Genomic DNA, 23,322 nt, shown 5'->3' with positions numbered 1-23,322 from the left:
TTATATCATGGCAAATGTCATAATCCATAAATTTGTTATAATGTATATTATGTCATGGAAAATATCATGAACCACAAATTTGTTATAATGGATATTATGTCATGGCATATGTCATAAAAAATTGGCCATATTACAAATCTCCACCTTGGCCTAATTTCGGCTTATATATAGTAAATTTGCTCCACATTCTCCGCAAAAACCCCAATGGGAAAAATCATTCTTCATAAATGCCAATCAAGTTCAGGCAAAGCTTGAACTTGGACACTGGAAGAGGTTTTGTGAACATGTCAGCAGGATTGTCTCTAGTGTTGATCTTCTGAACATAATCTTTTCTTTCAGCAATGGTTTCTCGGATGAAATGATACTTTATATCAATGTGCTTCGTCCTCTCATGATACATTTGATCTTTAGTCAAGTGAATGGCACTTTGACTATCATAGAAAATGGTAATACCACTTTGGTGTAAACTGAGTTCCGCAAATAGACCCTTCAACCATAAAGCTTCTTTGATCGCCTCGGTCACTGCCATATATTCTGCTTCGGTAGTAGATAAAGCTACTACATATTGTAATGTAGCTTTCCAACTAATAGCGCAACCACCGATGCAAAATACATAGCCTGTCAGTGATCTTCTTTTGTTAGGATCACCTGCATAATCTGAGTCTACAAAACCAACCAAAGTGTTAGTATTTCTCCCAAACTCCAAATATGTATTTGAAGTACCTCGCAAGTATTTGAGAATCCATTTTACAGCATGCCAATGTGCTTTACCAGGGCAAGCCATATACCGGCTTACCACGCTCACCGCTTGTGAAATGTCTGGACGTGTATAAATCATTGCATACATAATACTGCCGACTGCACTGGAATAACTAACTTGTGCCATGTACCTCTCTTCTTCCTCTGATTGCGGGGACTGAGCAGCTGATAACTTAAAATGAGCAGCAAGAGGGGTACTAACTGGTTTAGCATCTTTCATGCCAAACTTCTCCAAGACTTTCTCCAAGTACTTCTTCTGGGTCAGAAATAGCCTGTTGACTTTTCGATCTCTTTTGATCTCCATGCCAAGAATTTTCTTAGTTGCTCCCAAATCTTTCATCTCGAATTCACTTTTCAGCTGACTTTTCAAATTGTTAATTTCTTTTAAATCCTTAGCAGCAATGAACATGTCATGAACATATAATAATAGGTACATAAATGAACCATCATTTAACTTCCGGAAGTAAACACAACTAGCATACATGCTCCTCGAATAACCATGACCCAACATAAAGGAATCAAACCTTTTATACCATTGTCTTGGAGACTGCTTTAATCCGTATAAGGATTTCTTCAACAAGCAAACAATTCACTCCTTTGGAATTCACCTCCAAACCACTCGTATCTATTAAAAATGACTCAATAATATCAAATATTGCTAAAGGAATTAATTTTTCATAAATTAAATTTCCCAAATTTTTGTCCAAAAACTCGAAAAATCGACCCTGGGCCTACTTAATCAAAACCCGAGGTTCGGACCAAAATCCTTTTACCCATTCACTCCTGAGCCCGAATATGTAAATAGTCTTGGAATCCGACCTCAAATTGAGGTCTAAATCTCCAAATTTACGAAATCCCTAGTTTCTACCCTAACCCCTAATCCTACCATGAAAACTCTAGATTTTAGGTTGAAAATTCAAGAAATGTAATGGGTAATTGAAAGAAAATGGTTTAGAATCACTTACCAACAATTTGGGGAAGAAATGACTTTTGAAAAATCGCCTCTCACCGTTTGGCTTTTGAGAAAAATAATTTTTTGGCTAAAATTCCGTTATTGGATTTTGTTAAGTGCTGGGCGACAGTGTTCATCACAATCGCGAGAGCACTGTCGCGTTCGCGAAGGGTACTGGCTGCCAAGCCTTCGCATTCGCGAGACCAAACTCGCGTTCGCGATGATTACTCCCCCCTAGCCTTCGCGTTTGCGAAGTATGGCTCGCGTTCGCGATGAAGGAACGAACAACTCCTCCCCAGGTCCCCAAATGCTTCGCGTTCGCGAAGGGTAAGTGCCCCATCACTTCGCGTTCGCGACCAGGCCTTCGCGTTCGCGAAGAATAAAACTTCAGCTGCCGAGTTTACTCTTCGCGTTCGCGAGAGTAACTTCGCGAACGCGAAGAAGGACATGCCAGAACATAGACTCTGCAGAAAAACCAAATTTCCAAAGTCCAAAACATCCCGTGGCCTATCCGAAACTCACCCGAGCCCTTTAAAATTTCTATTTTCTCAACTGGACGTTCGAATCATGTCAAATCAACTCTGTTTCTCACCAAATTTCAGAGACAAGTCTTAAATATCATAATGAACCTATACCAGGATCCGGAACCAGAATACGACCCGATACTGACAATGCCAAACATCAATCACTTCTTAAAAATAATTAATTTTCATCAAAAATTCATATTTTGAGTTAGGGACCTCCGAATTCGATTGCGGGCATATGCCCAGCTCCCATAATTTGATACGGACCCTCCGGGACCGTCGAAACACGGTTCCGGTCCCGTTGACCAAAAATATTGACCGAAGTCAATTAAAATCAACTTTTTAGGTAAAACTTCTTATTTTCATAAGTTTTCAACATAAAAGCTTTCCGGAAACCTGCCCGGACTGTGCACGCAAATCGATGAGGGTAAAATGAGATTTTTAAGGCTTAAGAGCACAAATTCAGGTTCTAAAATATAAGATGACCTTTTGGGTTATCACAATCTCCACCACTAAAACAACTGTTCGTCCTCGAACGGACATAAAAAAGTACCTGGGCTGGTGAAAAGGTGGGGATATCTACTCCGCATATCGGACTCGGACTCCCAAGTAGCTGCCTCTATAGGTTGAACTCTCCACTACACTCGAACTGAAGGGTAACTCTTTGATCTCAACTGGCAAACTTGCTGGGATAGAATTTCCACCGGCTCCTCCTCGTAAGTCAAATCCTTGTCCAATTGGTTAGAACTGAAATCTAACACATGGGACGGATCGCCGTGATACTTTCGAAGCATGGACACATGGAATATCGGATGAAAAACTAATAAACTAGGTGGCAACGCAAGCATGTAAGCCACCTCTCCCACTCTTTCCAGAATATCAAAAGGTCTAATATACCTAGGGCTCAACTTGCCCTTCTTTCCGAACCTCATTACACTCTTCATGGGTGATACCCGAAGTAACACTCTCTCTTCGACCATGAATGCAACATTACAAACTATACGGTCGACATAACTCTTCTACCTGGACTGAGCTGTACGAAGTCGATCCTGAATAATCTTGACCTTATCCAAGGCATCCTGTACTAAGTCTGTGCCCAACAATCGAGCCTCTCCCAGCTAGAACCACCCAACTCGCGACCGACACCGCCTACCATATAATGCCTCATAGGGAGCCATCTGAATGCTCGACTGGTAGTTATTGTTGTAGGCAAACTCTGCAAGGGGCAAGAACTGATCCCACAATCCTCCGAAGTCTATAACACAAGAGCAGAGCATATCCTCCTAGATCCGAATAGTAGGCTCGGACTGCCCGTCCGTCTGAGGATGAAATGTTGTGCTCAACTCAACCCACGTACCCAACTCACGCTGGAATGCCCTCCAAAAGTACAAGGTAAATTGCATACCTCGATCGAAAATGATAGACATGGGTACACCGTGAAGACGGATGATCTCCCGAATATAAATCTCTACTAACCGCTCCGAGGAATATGTAACTGCCATAGGAATGAAATGCACTAACTTAGTCAGCATGTCCACAATAACCCAAACTGCATCGAACTTCCTCTGTGTCCGTGGGAGTCCAACAACAAAATCCATAGTGATACGCTACCACTTCCACTAAGGAATATCTAACCTCTGAAGTAAACCACCGGGTCTCTGATGCTCACACTTTACCTGCTGGCAATTTAGGCACCGAGCTACATAGTCAACTATGTCCTTCTTCATTCGCCTCCACCAATAATGCTGCCTCAAGTCCTGATACATCTTGGTGGTGCCCGGATGAATAGAATACCGGGAACTGTGGGACTCCTCAAGGATCAACTCACGAAATCCATCCACATTAGGCACACAGATACGACCATGCATCGTCAAAACTCCGTCATCTCCAACAGTAACCTGCTTGGCACCAGCGTGCCTCACTGTGTCTCTAAGGACAAGTAAATGAGGATCGTCATCCTGCCATCTCTGATGCGCTCAAACAAAGAAGACCGAGCAAATGTACAAGCTAGAACATGGTTGGGCTCAGAAACATGTAACCTCACGAACTGGTTGGCCAAGGCCTGAACATCCAATGCAAGGGGTCTCTTACCCACTGGAATATATGCAAGGCTACCCATACTAGCTGATTTTCTACTCAAAGCATCGGCCACCACATTGGCCTTCCCGGGATGATACAATATGGTGATATCATAGTCTTTCAATAGCTCCAACCACCTTCTCTGCCTCAAATTGAGTTCCTTCTTCTTGAACAAATACTACAAGCTTCGATGATCAGTGAATACCTCACATGGCACGCCGTGAAGATAGTGCATCCAAATCTTCAGCGTGTGAACAATGGCTGCCAGCTCTAGGTCATGAATAGGGTAATTCTTCTCGTGAACCTTTAGCTGCAGTGAAGCATATACAATAACCTTGCCACCCTACATCAATACCGCTCCCAGACCAATGCGAGATGCGTCACAGTATACTGTATAAGATCCTGAACCTGTGGGTAACACCAATACTGGTGCCGTAGTCAAAGCAGTCTTGAGCTTCTGAAAGCTCGCTTAACACTCGTCTGACCATCTGAACGGGGCACCCTTCTGGGTCAATCTGGTCAACGGGGCTGCTATGGAAGAAAACCCCTCCATAAATCGACGGTAATAGCCCGCCAAACCCAGGAAACTACAGATCTCTGTAGCTGATGCGGGTCTAGGCCAGTTTTGAACTGCCTCAATCTTCTTAGGATCCACCTAAACACCATCTACTGATACAACGTGACCCAAGAAAGCAACTAAACTAAACCAAAACTCGTATTTTGAGAACTTAGCATATAATTGGCTGTCTTTCAGAGTCTCAAGAATGATCTGAAGGTGCTGCTCATGCTCCTCTCGATTGTGGGAGTAGATCAAGATATCATCAATAAACAAAACCACAAAGGAATCCAAGTAGGGTTTTAACACCCGGTTCATCAAATCCATGAATGATGCTGGGGCATTTGTTAGCCCAAATGACATCACTAGAAACTCATAATGCCCATACCGAGCCCAAAAGGTTGTCTTAGGAACATCGGATGCCCTAATCCTCAACTGATGGTAGCCATATCTCAAATCAATCTTTGAAAAACCTTGGCACCCTGAAGGTGATCAAATAAATCATCAATCATCGGCAATGGATATTTGTTTTTGATGGTGACTTTTTTCAACTACCGATAATCTATACACATCCTCATCGATCCATCTTTCTTCTTCACAAAAAAACATAAGTGCACCCCAGGGCGAGACACTAGGTCTAATGAAGCCTTTATTAAGCAAATCTTGCAACTTCTCCTTCAATTTTTCAACTCTGGCGGGGCCATGCGATATGGCAGAATGGAAATAGGTTGAGTGTCCGGAGCTAAATCAATGCATAAATCAATATCCCTGTCGGGTGGCATCCCCGGCAGGTCTGCAGGAAACACCTCTGGAAACGCACGAACAATCGGCACCGAATCTATGGAAGGAACCTCCGCACTAGAATCGCGGATATGAGCCAAATAAGCTAGACACCCCTTCTCTACCATATGCCGAGCCTTCACATAAGAGATAACCCTGCTGGCAGAATGTCCAAGATTTCCTCTCCACTCTAATCGAGGCAACCCCTGCAAGGCTAAGGTCATTGTCTTGGCGTGACAATCTAATATAGCATGATAAGGTGACAACCAATCCATACCCAGTATGACATCAAAATCAACCATGTCGAGAAGTAGAAGATCTACATGAGTCTCAAGACTCCCAATGGTGACCACACACGAACGATAAATACGATCTAAAACAATAGCATCTCCCACTAGTGTGGACACATTCACAGGAGCACTTAAAGAATCACGAGGCACAACCAAAAAGGAAGCAAAATAGGATGACACATAGGAGTTGGTAGATCCCGGATCAAATAGAACTAAAGCATCTCTACTACAAACTGAAACAGTACCTGTGATTACAGCATCAGATGACTCAGCCTCAAGCCTGGCTGGGAAAGCATAACACCGGGGATGGGCCCCACCACCCTGAACCACGTCCCTGAGACGGCCTCTAAATGGCTGGTCTCCACCTCTAACTGCCTGACCTCCACCTCTAACAGTCTGGCCTCTACCTATGGTTTTCTGACCCCTGCCTCTGGCTGGCTGAGCAGGTGGTACAGCAACTGGTGCCGGAACCATGGCACAAGAACTCTAATGTTGTGAGCTGCACGTTGCCCGAGGGCAAAATCTAAAAATGTGCCTCGGATCACCACAAGTATAACATAACTTCGGTTGATGTGACTGCTGACCCTGTCGACCTGAATAACTACCCTGATAACTCTGGAGTGGAGGTGCACTAATAGGAGCTGGTGGTGCACTGTAGGCTAGCTGGTCAGAATAATGCATCTCAGGGCCACGACCACCTAAGGCACTGTGGGATGCCTGGAGCGCTGAATGAGACGGCCTGGGAGGATGGCCTCTACCAAAAGTACTCCTTCCTCTAGATGAGGCACCACTGAACTCACTGGAATGACGCGGTCTCTTGTCAGACCCCTGACCTCCCTGAGTAAGAACCAGTTCGGCTCGTCTAGCGACATTTGCAGCCGCCTGAAAAGAAATCTCACTCCCCGTCTCCTTAGCCATTGTAATCTGATAGGCTGAGCAAGTCCATCAATAAACCTCATCACCCTCTCTCTCTCTCGGTGGGAAGCAGAAGAATAGCATGACGGGACAAATCCATAAAACGGGTCTCATACTGAGTAACAGTCATACTGCCCTGCTGGAGACGCTCAAACTGATGGCGGCGTTCCTCTCTCAATGTGATAGGCAGAAACTTCTCTATGAAGAGCTGAGAGAACTGGTCCCAAGTAAGAGCAGGCGACCCTGCTAGTCTGGTCAACAAGTAATCTCTCCACTATTTCTTAGAGGAACCCGTCATCTGAAATGCAGCAAAATTGGTCTCCACTATACCCATATTCCGTAAAACCTCGTGACAGCTGTCAAGATACTCCTGGGTGTCCTCTGAAGGAGCACTACTGAAGTGAACAGGAAAGAGCTTGATAAACATGTCTAATCTCCATAAGGCCTCAGAGGACATAGCTGGCCCATCTCCGACCTGTGCCGCAATAACCGGCTAAACTAATCTGACTGGCTGAGTGGCTGGAGCCTGATACAGGGGATCTATCTGCTCTGGAGTGGGAGTGGTAGGAGTCTGGGCTTCTCCTAGAGCCTGAGAGACTGCTGGTTCCATGGGAAATGTTCCAGTCTGGGCCACACTTTCCATAAGGCCCACCAAACGGATCAAAGCGTCCTGAAGTACTGGAGTGGCAATGAACCCCTCCGGAACCAGAGCTGGTCCGGCAGGAACAGTCTGGGCTGGAACCTTCTCGTCAAGCTCTATCTGAGGCTTCACTACTGGGGCTGCTGCTCGGGCCCTAGGCTGAGCCCTGCCCCTGCCCCTGCCTCGGCCTATGGCATGGCCTCGGCCTCGACCTCGACCTCTGCCCCGCGTAGGAGCTATCATTGGAGGCTCTGGCTGCTGCTCAGCGGAGGAAGTTGTACGTGTTCTCGCCATCTGCGAGAGAATAAGAGTAGAAGAGTTCAATCAGTATTGAGCAAGAAAGATCGCACGACATAGAAGAATATAAGTGAAACTTGTTCCTAAACTTCATAGCCTCTAGAAGATAAGCACAGATGTCTCCGTACCGATCCTCCAGACTCTACTAAGCTTTCTCGTGAATCGTGAGACCTAGGCAACCTAGTGCTCTGATACCAACTGTCACAACCCGAAATTTCCCACCGACGGGACTGTGATGGCGCCAAACATTTCACTTGCTAGGCAAGCCAACATTAGAGAATCATTTACCAATTCCTTATTTCCGTTCAATAATTAGAAATAATTAACTACGATGAAATATAACAAGTCGGAATATCATAAATCTATATTAACTACTACCACCCGTATCTGGAGTCATAATTCACGAGCATTCTTGAATTTATAACAAGTAATAGCCTAAAAGAGATACAACTGTCCGAATGAAAGAAAACAGTAAGACATAAAGGATAGATGGGGACTTCAAGGTCTTTGAACGCCGACAGTTCTACCTTGAGTCTCCGGACAGCGGACTAGTAGCAAATCTCGATCAACCTGAGCCGGTATCATAATGTGCACAGAAAATGCAGAGTGCAGCATCAGTACAACCGACCCCATGTACTGGTAACTGTCGAGCCTAACCTCGGTGAAGTAGTGACGAGGCTAGGACAAGACACTCACATATAACCTGAATAGTATAATCATGCTAGTGGCAACGACAGTAAATAAAGCAATAATGCGAAAATAATGGGAAGGGAACATACAGTGGGGGAATACAACATAAAGAGTGAGAATAATGAAAAGATAGAATTAAACAGAAATCCTTAAACGAATTGAGTAATTAAAACAACAAGGAAAAATGCACGGCATCGCCCTTCGTGCTTTACACTCTTCCTCACAATATAATTAAATTATGCACGGCATCACCCTTCGTGCTTTACACTCTTCCTCACAATATAATTAAATTAAGCACGATATCACCCTTCGTGCTTTACACTCTTCCTCACAATATAATTAAATTATGCACGGCATCACCCTTCGTGCTTTACACTCTTCCTCACAATTCATAGAATCAATAACAATGGATAGACAGAAGTTTCACAAGAAATCAATATTTCATCAATGATTACTTTCACAATTTGACATCTCGACCTCGAATCAATATTCGCAATTTTATCAACCTTGGTGGGACCGGATACAAGTCTCCCAACATTTTAACAACAACAATAAGCATGGATAACAAGATTTAAGACTACAAATTTACAAGAAATGGAATTTCACTCGCATGCTATGACTCGACCACAATGTATAGATGCTCTTCACCTCAACTATACGTCGTATTCAACAACAAAACATGTAGCAAATACTCAATACTTACCTCGTTCCGAAGGCCACTTAATTCTCAATCACAACATTTTCTTTGGAATTCACCTCCAAACCACTCGTATCTATTAAAAATGACTCAATAATATCAAATATTGCTAAAGGAGTCAATTATTTTTCATAAACTAAATTTCCCAAATTTTTCTCCAAAAACTCGAAAAATCGACCCCGGGTCCGCTTGGTCAAAATCCGAGGTTCGGACCAAAATCCTTTTACCCATTCATCCCCCGAGCCCGAATATATAATTAGTCTTGGAATCCGACCTCAAATTGAGGTCTAAGTCTCCAAATTCCCGAAATCCCTAGTTTCTACCCTAACCCCTAATCCTACCATGAAAACTCTAGATTTTAGGTTGAAAATTCAAGAAATGTAATGGGTAATTGAAAGAAAATGGTTTAGAATCACTCACCAATAATTTGGGGAAGAAATGACTATTGAAAAATCGCCTCTCACCGTTTGGTTTTTGAGAAAAATGACTTTTTGGCTAAAATCTCGTTATTGGATTCTGTTAAGTGCTGGGCGACAGTGTTCATCGCATTCGCAAGAGCACTGTCGCATTCGCGAAGGGTACTGGCTGCCAAGCCTTCGCGTTCGCGATGATTACTCCCCCCTGGCCTTCGCGTTCGCGAGGCATGGCTCGCGTTGGCGATGAAGCAACGACCAACCCCTCCCCAGGTCCCCACATGCTTCGCGTTCGCGTTGAGCCGGTCGAATTCGCGAAGGGTAAGTCCCCCATCACTTCGCATTCACGACCAGGCCTTCATGTTCGCGAAGAAGAAAACTTCAGCTGCCCAGTTTACTCTTCGCGTTCGCGAGAGTACCTTCGCGAACACGAAGAAGGAAATGCCAGAACACAGACTCTGCAGAAAAACCAGATTTCCAAAGTCCAAAACATCCTGTGGCCTATCCGAAACTCACCCGAGCCCTCGGGGCTCCAAACCAAACATGTACACAAGTCTAAAAACATTATACAAACTTGCTCGCGCGATCAAATCGCCAAAATAACACCTAGAGCTACGAATTTAGCACCAAATCAAATGAAATTCTCAAGAACACTTTAAAATTTCTATTTTCTCAACTGGACGTCCGAATCACGTCAAATCAACTATATTTCTCACCAAATTTCACAGACATGTCTTATATATCATAATGAACCTGTACTGAACTCCGGAACCAGAATACAGACCCGATACTAACAATGCCAAACATCAATCACTTCTTTAAAACAATTAATTTTCAGACTTTTAATTTTTATTAAAAATTCATAACTTGAGTTAGGGACCTCCGAATTCGATTGCGGGCATACGCCCAGGTCCCATAATTCGATACGGACCCACCGAGACCATTGAAATACGGATACGGACCCGTTTACCAAAAATATTGATCGAAGTCAACTAAAATCAACTTTTAAGGCAAAAATTCTTATTTTCATTAGTTTTCAACATAAAAGCTTTCCGGAAACTTGCCCGGACTGCGCACACAAATCGAGGAGGATAAAAATGAGATTTTTAAGGTTTAAGAGCACAAATTTGAATTCTAAAATATAAGATGACCGTTTGGGTCATCACTTTTGGATACATGAACTTTCAGGCTTTCAGCTAGCTTGTTGGTGAGGTTTCCATTTTCGCATTGTAATTGCTGTAGTTTGTATAATAAAAATTTTGTTTATTAAAAGAAATTGTGGTCCAAAATCTAACCATTATAGAATTGGTACTCAATTGTCTTAGATTCATCCTCCCAAGCTCTCCATGTCCTCATCTGCATTTCAACGTTGGTCAAACAACCACAATCATATCTTGAATTAGGCCTATTTAGTCTTAAAAATTCCTATAATAATTTATATAATTGAGTTAAGAGAAAACAATAGCAATAGATTGCACAGCCGTCGAATGCCTTTAAATGAAGGTTTGTCTTTTGATATTTTAAATCAATGTTCTAAGGGAAAAAGAGTATCTCACAAACAAACCCCTGTAGTTGAAATCTAGTTCGAAACTGGTGAAAAAACAAAATTTTGCATATAATAGCTTCTGCTTTTGCAAATGAAGTTCACAAACAAACAATTCCTTGGTCATTTGGGAGATGAACCATTTTTTAAATGAATATTAATAATTACTATTATCAATTCATTGATACATATATAGATATATGTTTAAGTTAGTGAGAAGTTACCCTTAGTTTGCCAAATCCCAAAGTTGTAATACAATATAACACAAAGATAAAAATGTGGAGCTGGTGAATTGCGTATTTTGAAGCAAATTGGATTTTTCCCTGCATTTAAATCAGGATAAAACAGAAGTTAGCAAGTCAATTAATTTTATATGGTCCTGTCAGATTACTAACAAATATAATTATCCGGCTTGAACAAAAAGTCCTCATATCTATATAAGGCATTTCTCCGGGTTAGTTTTCACATGATTATAGAACTTTATCCCCTATAATAAATCATGAAATATTTTTTGTCTCATTAAATTCATTGATTCTGTATAACTATAATAATAAAGTCACAGAATTATTTATTGTCATATTAAAGTAGTTGAATTTTACCCATTATAACACTTAAGTCCCAAAATATTACTCGTATAACAGTAAAGTCACCTTCATGAGTAAATTTTGTCATTATAGTGTATAAATTAGCGATTTTATACTAATAGTGAGTATACTTTCACCTACTTTAAGGTAACAAAAAATAGATTTTTACAGTACATAATTTTGTAACTTTATTGTTTACAATGAGTAAATTTTAATTACTTTAATGTAAAAAAAATATTTATGATTTTATTAATAAATTTGAATAAAGTTCAATGACCATACGAAAATATTAACTCATGAATATTTAGGAAACAAAGATTAAAAGAATACCTTAGTTCTACATGGGTCGAGAAAAATCAAGAAAGGTAATAACTGTTATAAAATAAAAACTGTAAAGTAAAGATAAGTATAAAGAGAAACTGATATATTATTCAAATTTCAAACTTATGTACATAATGAACTGAAAACTCCTCTATTTATAGAAGAAAGGAAATAGCTGCAGGGCTTTTCAGGAAGCAGCTGCAAGGCTTTTCTTTAGCTGCTTGTAAGTTGTCTGCATGAGCTGCTTGCAACCTGCATGTTTAATAAGAAACTGCTGCAAATCATTTCATTGAGCTGCTTGCAACATGCCTGCATCAGCTGTTTGTAGATAAATTTCAACAGAGTACTAAATGGATAATCTTCTTCAGGAAGATTATCTATAACAGAGTAATAAATGGATATCCACAATATAATTATTTTCATAACACTCCCCCTTGGATGTTCATTAAAAGGTATTGTGCCTCGTTAAAACCTTACTAGAAAAAATTCAGTGGAAAAAATCCTAGTGAAGGAAAAAGAGTACACATATTTAGTAATACGCATTTTTAGCTGCCTCATTAAAAACCTTATAAGGAAAACCATGTGGGAAAAAACCTTAGTAAGAAAAAAAGAGTACATCGCGTATTTTACTCCCCCTGATGAAAACCTTGTTTCAAATATTTGAGTCTCCGCATTCCAATCTTGTTTACCATCTTCTCAAAAATTGAAGCTGGCAAAGATTCAGTGAATAAATCTGACGGATTGTCACTTGAACGGATTTGTTGCACATCAATGTCACTATTTTTCTGAAGATCGTATGTGTAGAATGATTTTGGTAAAATGTGATTCGTTCTATCTCCTTTTATAAATCCTCTCTTCAATTGGGCTATACATGCAGCATTATCTTCGGATAAAATTGTGGATCTTTTATCACACTCCAAATCACATTTTTCTTGAATAAAATGAATCACCGATCTCAATTATACGCATTCCCTACTTGCTTCATGAATAGCTATTATCTCAGCATAATTTGAAGAAGTAGCAATAATTGACTGCTTTGTGGAGCGCCATGATATGACAGTACCTCCACATGTAAACACGTACTCGGTTTGAGATCAAGCTTTATAGGGATCAGATAAATAACCCGCATCTGCATAACCAACAAGATCTGCACTACCTTTGTTAGCATAAAACAAACCCATATCAAGAGTTCACTTTAAATATCGCAAAATATGCTTAATCTCATTCCAATATCTCCGAGTAGGAGAAGAGCTATATCTTGTTAGTAAATTAATAGAAAATACTATGTCAGGCCTTGTAGCATTAGCAAGATATATAAGTTCACCAATTGCACTGAGATATGGTGTTTCAGGAACAAGGAGTTCTTCATCCTCTTCTGGAGGTCGGAACGGGTCCTTATTCACTTCAAGTAATCGAACAACCATTGGTGTACTTAATGGGTACGCTTTATCCATGTAAAAGCGTTTTAAGACCCTTTCTATATAGGCAAATTGATGCATAAAGATCCCGTTTGTGAAATGTTCAATTTGCAGTCCAAGACAAAGTTTTATCTTTCCAAGATCTTTCATCTCAAATTCTTTCTTAAGATATTCAATTGCTTTTTGGAGCTCTTCTGGAGTTCCAACAAGATTTATGTCATCAACATAAACAACAAGTATAACAAATTCTAATAGCATTTTCTTTATAAAAATACATAGACAAATAACAACATTTATGTAACCCTCTTTCAGTAAATATTCACTAAGGCGATTATACCACATGCGACCAGATTGCTTTAAATCGTACAAAGATCTTTATAATCTGATTGAATACATTTCCCGAGATTTCGAATATGGTTCAGGCATTTTAAATCCTTCAGGGATTTTCATGTAAATCTCATTATCAAGTGACCCGTACAAATAAGTTGTAACTACATCCATCATATATATTTCAAGCCTTTCACGTAAGGCTAAACTGATGAGATATCGAAATGTTATGGCATCCATAATGGGTGAATATATTTCTTCATAATCGACTCCAGGTCGTTGTGAGAATCCTTGTGCGACAAGGCGAGCCTTGTATCTTTAAACTTCATTTTGGTCATTCCTTTTTCGCACAAAAATCCATTTATGACAAACTGGTTTTATACCAGCAGGTGTTTGGACTACTTGTCCAAAGACCTCTCTTTTAGCAAGTGCGTTCAATTCTGATTGAATTGCCCCTTGCCATTTTGGCCAATCAGATCTTTATTGACATTCTTCGACAGATCAGGGTTCACAATCCTCACTATCTTGCATAATGTTAAGTGCAACATTATAAGCAAAAATATTATCCACCACTATTTCAGATCGATTTAAATTAATCCCATCACCAGTAGAACTTATTAAAAGTTCCTCGCTCACTTGAGTCTCGGGTTCAGTGATTTCTTCAGGAATCTCAGAACTAATCAGATCTTGGGTCTCTTCAGGAGATCCCTTTATAGTATCGTTTTGATCATTTCTCAATTTTCTTTTTCGAGGATTTCGATCCTTAGAACCCAAAGGCCTACCACGCTTCAGGCGTGATTTATGTTCACTAGTTCTTATGCTAATAGATGGTCCTGCTGGGATATCAATTCATATAGGCACATTCTCTGCAGGGATATGTGACTTAGTTATCCTTTTCAAATCAGTAAACACGTCTGGAATTTGATTTGCTATATTTTATAAATGGATGATCTTTTGGACCTCCTGATTACATATAGGGGTACGTGGATCAAAATGAGATAATGATAAAACTTTCCACACAATTTCTCTTTTGATTTCCTTTTTCTCTCCCCCTAATTGTGGGAAATTTATTTCATCAAACCGACAATCTGCAAATTGAGCAGTAAATAAATCTCCCGTCAATGGTTCAAGATAGCGAATAATAGAGGGTGATTCAAACCTAATATATATTCCTAATCTTCTCTGCGGGCCCATCTTACTGCGCTGTGGTGGTACTACTGGCACATATACAGCACATCCGAAAATTCGTAGATGGGCAATATTTGGTTCATGTCCAAAAACTAATTATGACGGAGAATATTTATTATAATGTGTCGGTCTGAGACGGATCAGTGTTGATGTATGCAAGATAGCATGGCCCCAAATAGTAGTGGGCAATTTTATTTTCATAAGTAGTGGTCTTGCTATTAATTGCAGGCGTTTAATAAATGACTCTGCAAGGCCATTTTGAGTATGAACATAAGCTACAGGATGTTCAACTTTTATCCCAACTGATAGACAATAATCATCAAAAGCTTGAGATGAGAATTCTCCAGCATTATCAAGGCGAATAGCCTTTATAGGATAATTTGGAAATTGTACCCTTAATCGAATTATTTGGGCTAATAGCTTTGCAAACGCCAGGTTGCGAGATGATAATAGGCACACATGAGACCATATTGAAGATGCATCTATTAGGACCATAAAATATCTAAACAACCCACTTAGTGGGTGAATAGGTCTACATATATCCCCATGTATACGTTCTAAAAATGCATGGGATTCAATGCCAACCTTCATTGGTGATGGTCTAGTGATCATTTTGCCTTGATAACAAGCATCACAAGAAAATTCATCATTTGTAAGAATCTTCAGGTTCATTAATGGATGCCCACTCGAATTTTCAGTAATTCGCCTCATCATTATTGATCCAGGATGGCCCAAACGGCCATGCCAAAGCACAAAAGTATTTGAATCAGTAAACTTCAGGTTTATGATAGAGTATATTTCAACTTTACTAATCTTTGAATAGTATAAGCTAGAAGATAAAGTTGGTAACTTTTATACAATGTACTTATGGTCAGAAACATTCTTTGTAATACAAAGATATTCCATATTCATTTCATCTATCGTCTCAACATGATACCCATTTTGGCGGATATCCATAAAACTCAATAAGTTTCTTCGGGACTTGGAGGAGAATAATGCATTGTCTATAATAAGTTTTGTTCCCCTAGACAGAAATACAATAGCTCTTCTGGAGCCTTCAATCAAACTTATATTATCAGAAATTGTAGAAACATTTGCTTTTTCCTTATGCAAATAAGAAAAGTATTTCTGATCTTTGAATATGGCATGAGTTGTTCTACTATCAATTACACAAATATCTTCATGATTGGTCTTTGATCCAAACATAATTTGAGGATTATCCATATTCTTCAAGATGATATAAATAAAATAAATATGATAGTAAACATTATTATCAAAGCATAAGTTTTATTTATGTACAACTATTACATAACCATACTATCTACTACAAACAACAAAAATTAAAATATTTACATCTCTACAGATTCACTACCGATCACATGACTTGTTTCTCCTTCTGGGAGTGCAAAGTAATCAGCTACATCCAAATGTATGAAGTCTAAATTATCTTCAAAAATAAAATTTGTTTCAGCATTTTTCTCTGTTTTCTTCAGGGAGGCTTGATACAGCTCAACCAGGTGCTTTGACATACGACATGTACGTGACCAGTGCCCTTTTTTCCCACATCTATAGCATGCATTATTTGGCTTTTCTGCTTGCATCGCTTCATGCTTTTGTTCCTTCCTTTTCCACTGCTGGTGGTGAGCAGGGTTCTTTGGTACATTATTATTATCATGATTAGAGTTTCTTCCCCGACCATGGCCATGACCATGACTGAGGCCACGTCCTCTTCCACGCTTAGCTTGGTGGAAGTTCGTCTCATTCACTTCAGGGAATGGACAAGAACTAATAGGTCGGCTTTCATGGTTTTTCATTAATAGCCCATTATGTTGATCGGCTACAAGAAGATGTGAGATAAGTTCAGAATACTTTTTGAATCTCATTTCTCGATATTGTTGCTGCAGGAGCATATTCGAGGCATGAAAAGTGGTGAAGGTTTTTTCCAACATACCATGATCAGTAATATTATCACCACATAATTTTAATTGGGAAATAATTCTGAACATAGTAGAATTATACTCACTGATAGATTTAAAATATTGTAGCCTTAGATGAGTCCAATCATAATGTGCCTGTGGAAAAATAACTATCTTCAGGTGGTCATATCTATCTTTTAAATTATCCAACAGTATGACTGGATCTTTAACAGTAAGATATTCCATTTTCAGGCCCTCACCAAGGTGATGGCGTAGGAATATCATTGCTTTGGCACGGTCTTGGGTTGATGCCTGATTTTTGTCCTTGATGGTATCTGCCAGACCCATCGCATCAAGATGAATTTCGGCATCAAGCACCCAAGACATGTAGCTTTTGTCCGATATATCCAGGGCTACAAATTCAAGTTTAGAAAGATTTGACATTATTTAGAAAAAGAAAGTTCGTACCTGTGATACTTTCAAAGTATTTGCTCGAGATGGCAGAGTCTCGTACTGATAACGTGTTATAAAATAAAAACTGTAAAGTAAAGACAAGTATAGAGAGAAACTGATATATTATTCAAACTTCAAACTTATGTACATAATGAACTGAAAACTCCTCTATTTATAGAAGAAATGAAGCAGCTGCGAGGCTTTTCAGGAAGCAGCTGCAAGGCTTTTCTTTAGCTGCTTGTAAGTTGTCTGCATGAGCTGCTTGCAACCTGCCTGTTTAATAAGAAGCTGCTGCAAATCATTTCATTGAGCTGCTTGCAACCTGCCTGCATCAGCTGCTTGTAGATAAACTTCAACAGAGTACTAAATGGATAATCTTCTTCAGGAAGATTATCTATAACAGAGTAATAAATGGACATCCACAATATAATTATTTTCAGAACAATAACCTACCTTGTAAGTCTGCAATTAGCATTATTCCATCCATCTCAATTTCTTTTTCTTTTTGCCATTCGTCAATTGTTGATATATTTGACCAACTTTCAAAAATTAGTAAGCTGTAGTTTTAATTATTTCATTCTTGAAAGTAAAATTTAAATGTTAGTTTAATAATCTATGCAAATAATATACTTATATTCCCTCCATTTCAAAAACAATGAAATTGTTTTTTTTAGTCAGTTTCAATAACAATGAACCCTTTCTAAATTTGGAAACAACTTAACTTCAAAATTTCTGGTTTACTCTTAATGAGATGATTTATAGCCACACAAATAACTATGAATTATTTTAGACCACAAGTATAAAAAAAATAAAATCTTAAACTCCTTGTCTAGTCTAATAGGTTTAACAAATTGAAACGGACCAAGTAGTTGTAACTTTCACATAAAAATATAAAAGCATCGCCTACGTTTTATTAATTGAATCGTAATAGCATGGGTCCTATTTATTTTATGCAATTTCGATGTTCTGTTTGGACCCCTCTGTATTTTTTTTTCGTAATAATGTTTCTATTAATGAATTCAACCACCTCGTTGTTCTAGTTTCTTAAATAAAAACATAAGAAAACGACAGAAATGTATTATAGTCGTTTCATTTTATAAATTAATATGATGATATTTGATTGGATATAAAGGTTAAGAAATAAATAAATAAATAAAAGTAGAATTTATGGCCTTAAACATGCGATTTTTCTATAGGTAATGGCTAAATTGTTTAAAGTTAAAGTATTTTCAAATATAAAAATATAATATGTTATTATTTTTGTAAGCATACTAAAAAGATACTCCTAATATACATCAAATAGAACAAAGGGAGTAACCAAATTTAAATAAATTGCAATAAAAGATACTCCTAATATGATTGATTCTTGGAAGTGAGATGTGATAAATATTTTAGGATAAATAAGATTGATAAAGCATTTACTGAAACTTGTAATTAAGTTCAAAAGTTTTCTCATGTAACACGCAACTTGAAATACAGACAAAGTTGGGTATTTCACAGGGTACCGCAAACTTTTTTGTAATTATGATATTATACTAGGAGTATTTACCTAAAATTTAAATTGCTATATATGTAATTTTTAAGTTGTACCCTTAACCTTTCTTAAATGACTCCTAGAAGTTCACCAGGCAAGGAGAAAGCCGTGGAAATGGTTGACATCTTTCATCTTTAACCATAAATATACTTTTTAATAATTAGTAGGGGAAACTTTATTTCCTTAATAGACCTATCTGGCCCAAATTCAAATTAATCGCCAGTGGACTGGACAACTGACACAAATTAAAATGGCTAATAAAAAAAAAGGAAAAAGAAAAAAATACTCTTTACCTTTCCAAGATGATGAATGATTTGTTCAATGAACATGGAGATGGCAACTAATATGAAGCAAACCACAGCGACAGCCCATGTTGGTGTTTTGGCCAGTGGACGTTCATCACAAGTAGTAATACAGCTCGTTGAAGCCATATCAGATTCAAACAAAATTTAATTGATGGAAATAAATTCTCAAAATGTTAAAGTTACTAGTACGTTATTACTTAGCTTCAAAGATAAGCATGGAAGAAATTATATTGCGATAATCAAGCTTTCAACAATAAACTAAGTAATTGTCTTTACATGATTTCTAACTGATATTCGTGTAGACCTCTATCTTCTCTGCCGAGCATAAGCAAAGTCAGTAGTAAAATTAGCTGAGTCATGACCAAATGTCGATATAAAAAAGAAATGATACTCTATATACGTTTGTCCTTATAAACATGTGTGACGTTTTGTGATGTAACATGTTTGAATCGTGTCCGAAAGTAAGAAGTGGATAGCAAATAATATCATACCAGTTTGAAAATTCAGAACAGAGATTACTCTTCCGTAGTAGCTTTGGCATATGTCAAACTTACAAGGGATTCGTACTTGACCATTTTCATCTTAATTTGAATTGATTAATGACCACCAGATTTTGGCTTTAGGTGTCTACACATACACACATTCACAAAACAATCAACCTTAATCAAATCAGCTAACTTATAATTTTCTTCTCTTAATTTTCCATTTTGGTGTTGCGTCTTACAGTTTTTTCTTTCTATTTTTTGTTGAATTTTGTTATCGACGCGACTACACCAAATTATACTTTATGTCGTATCGTTATCTTTTTTTATCTCATTTTGCCCATCATTATTATTAATCTAGTCTTACAGTACGCGCGTTGCGCGTATACATATATTATAAGAACAAACTTCTTAAAAATAACTTAAATGATATATCTAATAAATATATTGTTACACTTAAAGTTTTAATGTTGATAATAGCAAATACCTAATTAATTCTAATCTATGCGGGAAAGAAATGCAAGTGCTGAAATTGATAAAAGGAAGAGCAATCAAGCAAGTGCCGAATTTAGCAAAGTCCGGAGCAAATCAATCAAGACAAAAGGAAGAGCAATCAAGTTCGAGAATTAAAAAAATCTCCGAAGAAAGAAATAAGAGATCATGTTTGACAGAGTTCATATTTAGACAACAAGCAAAACAGAAGATGGAGTATTTGACAATCAATTAACTACATGTCGTTGATTGCTCCTGAAAGTTAGGAAAATATAAGGAAAGAAGAGCATAGTTGAGAATTGAATCCAGCCTTCTTTTACGAAGTGGATTCAGAGGCAACCCTTGGATCATATCTCATAGAATATTCTTTGCATCAATCAATAGACAGTCTGTCCAAAATTTGCAACGACTCTGATGATAAGAATAACTCAAGACCTACCTATATGAAGAATTGAAGAACAAAAGAAAGGATTATTGTGATGACCCGATAGGTCATTTTTATTTTTAGATTTTATTTTTATATTCTGAGACCTCGAAAAGCTCCGTTCAGTCTTTCTCGATTTGCGTGCGCAATCCTTGTCTTTTTTAGAAAAAATTTTATGTGCAAAATTGATGAAAATATGAAATTTAGTCTTAACAATTAATTGAGTTGATTACGGTCAATATTTTATGTAAACAGACCCGGATTAGTATTTTGACAATCCCAATGGGTCCGTATCATGATTTGGGACTTGGGCGTAAGCCCGCAATCGAACTCGGAAGCCCCTAACTTAATTTAACATAAATTATTGAAAACTAGTAATTTGAAGGTTTAAAAGAATTTCTAAGTTTGACCGTAGGTTGACTTTGTTATTACCGAGTTCGCATTACGATTTCGGAACTTGATATAGGTTCATTTCAGTATTTATGACTTGTCTGCAAAATTTGGTGCAAAACGGAGTTGATTTGACGCGATTCGTATGTCGGGTTGTAAAATTACATGTTCTTGAGTTTCTTTGAAAATATCATTCATTTTGACGTTCGATTCGTAGTTCTAGGTGTTATTTTGGTATTTTGATCGTGCGAGCGAGTTCGTAGGATATTATTATACTTGTGTACATGTTTGGTTTGGAACCCGAAGGGGTCGGGTGAGTTTCGGATAGGCTACGAAATGATTTTTGAACTTAGAAGAATGATGGTTTTGCTGATATCTGATGCCTGAGATTTTGTGTTTCGTGATCGCGAAGGTGCTCTCACATTAGCGAAGGGGATTTGGGCTAGGGAAGGAATTTACTCTCCGCGAACGCGAGTAGTTGTTCGCAAACGCGAAGTACTGGGGGGGGGGGTCTACCCTCCGCGAACGCGACATGTCCTTCGCGAACGCATTGTGTTAAGAGGGGGGACTGGGGATTGAACTTTTACTCTACGCGAACGCGGGCCCAGAGGCGATTTTGAAGAGAAATTTCATCCCTACTTCGTAGGTTAGTGTACTTTAACTCATTTTCTTCCATTTCCATCAACACCCATTGATTTCTAACCTTAATCTATGCTCTTTCATGGTAGGAAATTATGGATTTGGATAGAATTAGAGGTTCTTGTAAAATTGAGATTTAGACCTCAAATTGAGGTCAGATTTCAAAACTAATTACATAATCGGACTTGGGGGAGAATGGGTGATTGGGTTTTGGTCCGAATCTCGGGTTTTGACCAAGCAAGTCCGGGGTTGACTTTTGTTGACGTTTTTCGAAATCATTAAAGATTGAATATTTTTCACTCATGGGTAGTTTCTAAAGCTTATTTTGAATTGTTTGAACGATATTTGGTTAGATTCGATTGGCTTTGAGACGAATTTTAGAGGAAAGACCCCGGTTGAGCTTTGATTTGATTGCGGAGCGAGGTAAGTGTCGCGATTAACCTTGACTTCAGAGATTAGGACTTGTTTGCCTATTTGCTACGTGTTTAGTATGTGGGTACAACGTATATGTAAGGTGACAAGTACTTATGCGTTGTTGTTGGGTTAAAGCATGCGGGTGGAATTTGTTTCCTTGTGATTTATTGCCTTTTTAATTATGATATCCATGCTTAGGTTAGATTATTACTTATTTGATCATTTTTTTCGTAATTATTGCTTATATTGTTGAGTATTTTGAAAGTTGAAGTTCGGTTTCTTGGCATCATATTTGACGTTAACTACATTCTCCGCATTATTTATTTCCCGAATTTATATTATCTTCATTACATGGTAAGGAAGAGTGTTAAAGTACGAAGGATGATATCGTGCCATTACATTTGTCTCATTTATTTATTAATACATAGTGAGGAAGAGAGTTAAAGCACGAAGGGTGATGCTGTGCCATTTATATCATTTATTCATTATATTATGGCAAGGAAAAGAGTAAAATCACGAAGGGTGATATCGTGACATTCATCTCATTTATTCATTGTTACATGGTGAGATCGAGAGTAAGAGCCTTTTGGTGATACCGTGCCATTTTATTTTTAGAGTAAGAGCACGAAGGGTGATGCCGTGCCATTTTATTTTTACTTATGTCATCATTTCATGGTAATGATAAGAGTAAAAGCACGAAGGGTGATGCCATATACCATTTTTATATCATTATCTTATCTGTCTTCATTGGTTGATGATTTATTTGGCTATTACGTGATGTCATTCCTGTCGTAGTTATCGTATCCTTCCCCTTTCGCATGTCCCCTCCGGGTTTGTACGTTGTTAATCTTTGTTTTTGTTACTACCTCATATATATATATACACACACACACGTACAGTTTTATTTACGTAGGTGTCTTGTCATAGCCTTGTCACTACCTCGTCGAGATTAGGCTCAATACTTACGAAGTACATTGGGTGGGTTGTACTCATACTACACTTCTGCACTTCTTGTGCATATTCTGGTATTGGTCCCAGTGGTGGGTGAGGTGTCAGCTCGGATCATTGCATTCAGAGACTTGAGGTAGATCTGCTTGTGTCCGCATACCTTGAAGTCCCCTTCCTCTTCCCTCTTCCCTCTTTTATTGTTCATTTTCTTCGAAACAGTTGTATTTATTCTGGACTATGTTTGTAGAACTTCTAGTTGCTGGTGTACTCGTGACTCCGGATCTTTAGGAGTAGATATTATTACATGACTTATATTGGTATTGTATTATATTGGGTTCCTATCTCTCGTTAT

At 38.5% G+C, this 23,322-nt stretch overlaps 1 pseudogene; it reads right to left on the bottom strand.

The window, feature by feature from the left end:
* Window positions 1-19,307, bottom strand: part of LOC107787757 (MLO-like protein 2) — a 33,180-nt pseudogene extending 13,873 nt beyond the window's left edge.
* Between the last annotated feature and the right edge of the window lie 4,015 nt (window positions 19,308-23,322).

The sequence above is a fragment of the Nicotiana tabacum genome, chromosome 13, assembly GCF_000715075.1.
Source record: "Nicotiana tabacum cultivar K326 chromosome 13, ASM71507v2, whole genome shotgun sequence".
NCBI lineage: Eukaryota > Viridiplantae > Streptophyta > Magnoliopsida > Solanales > Solanaceae > Nicotiana > Nicotiana tabacum.
The sequence above is the reverse complement of the archived record's forward strand: the minus strand, read 5'-3'. Positions and strand labels throughout refer to the sequence as shown.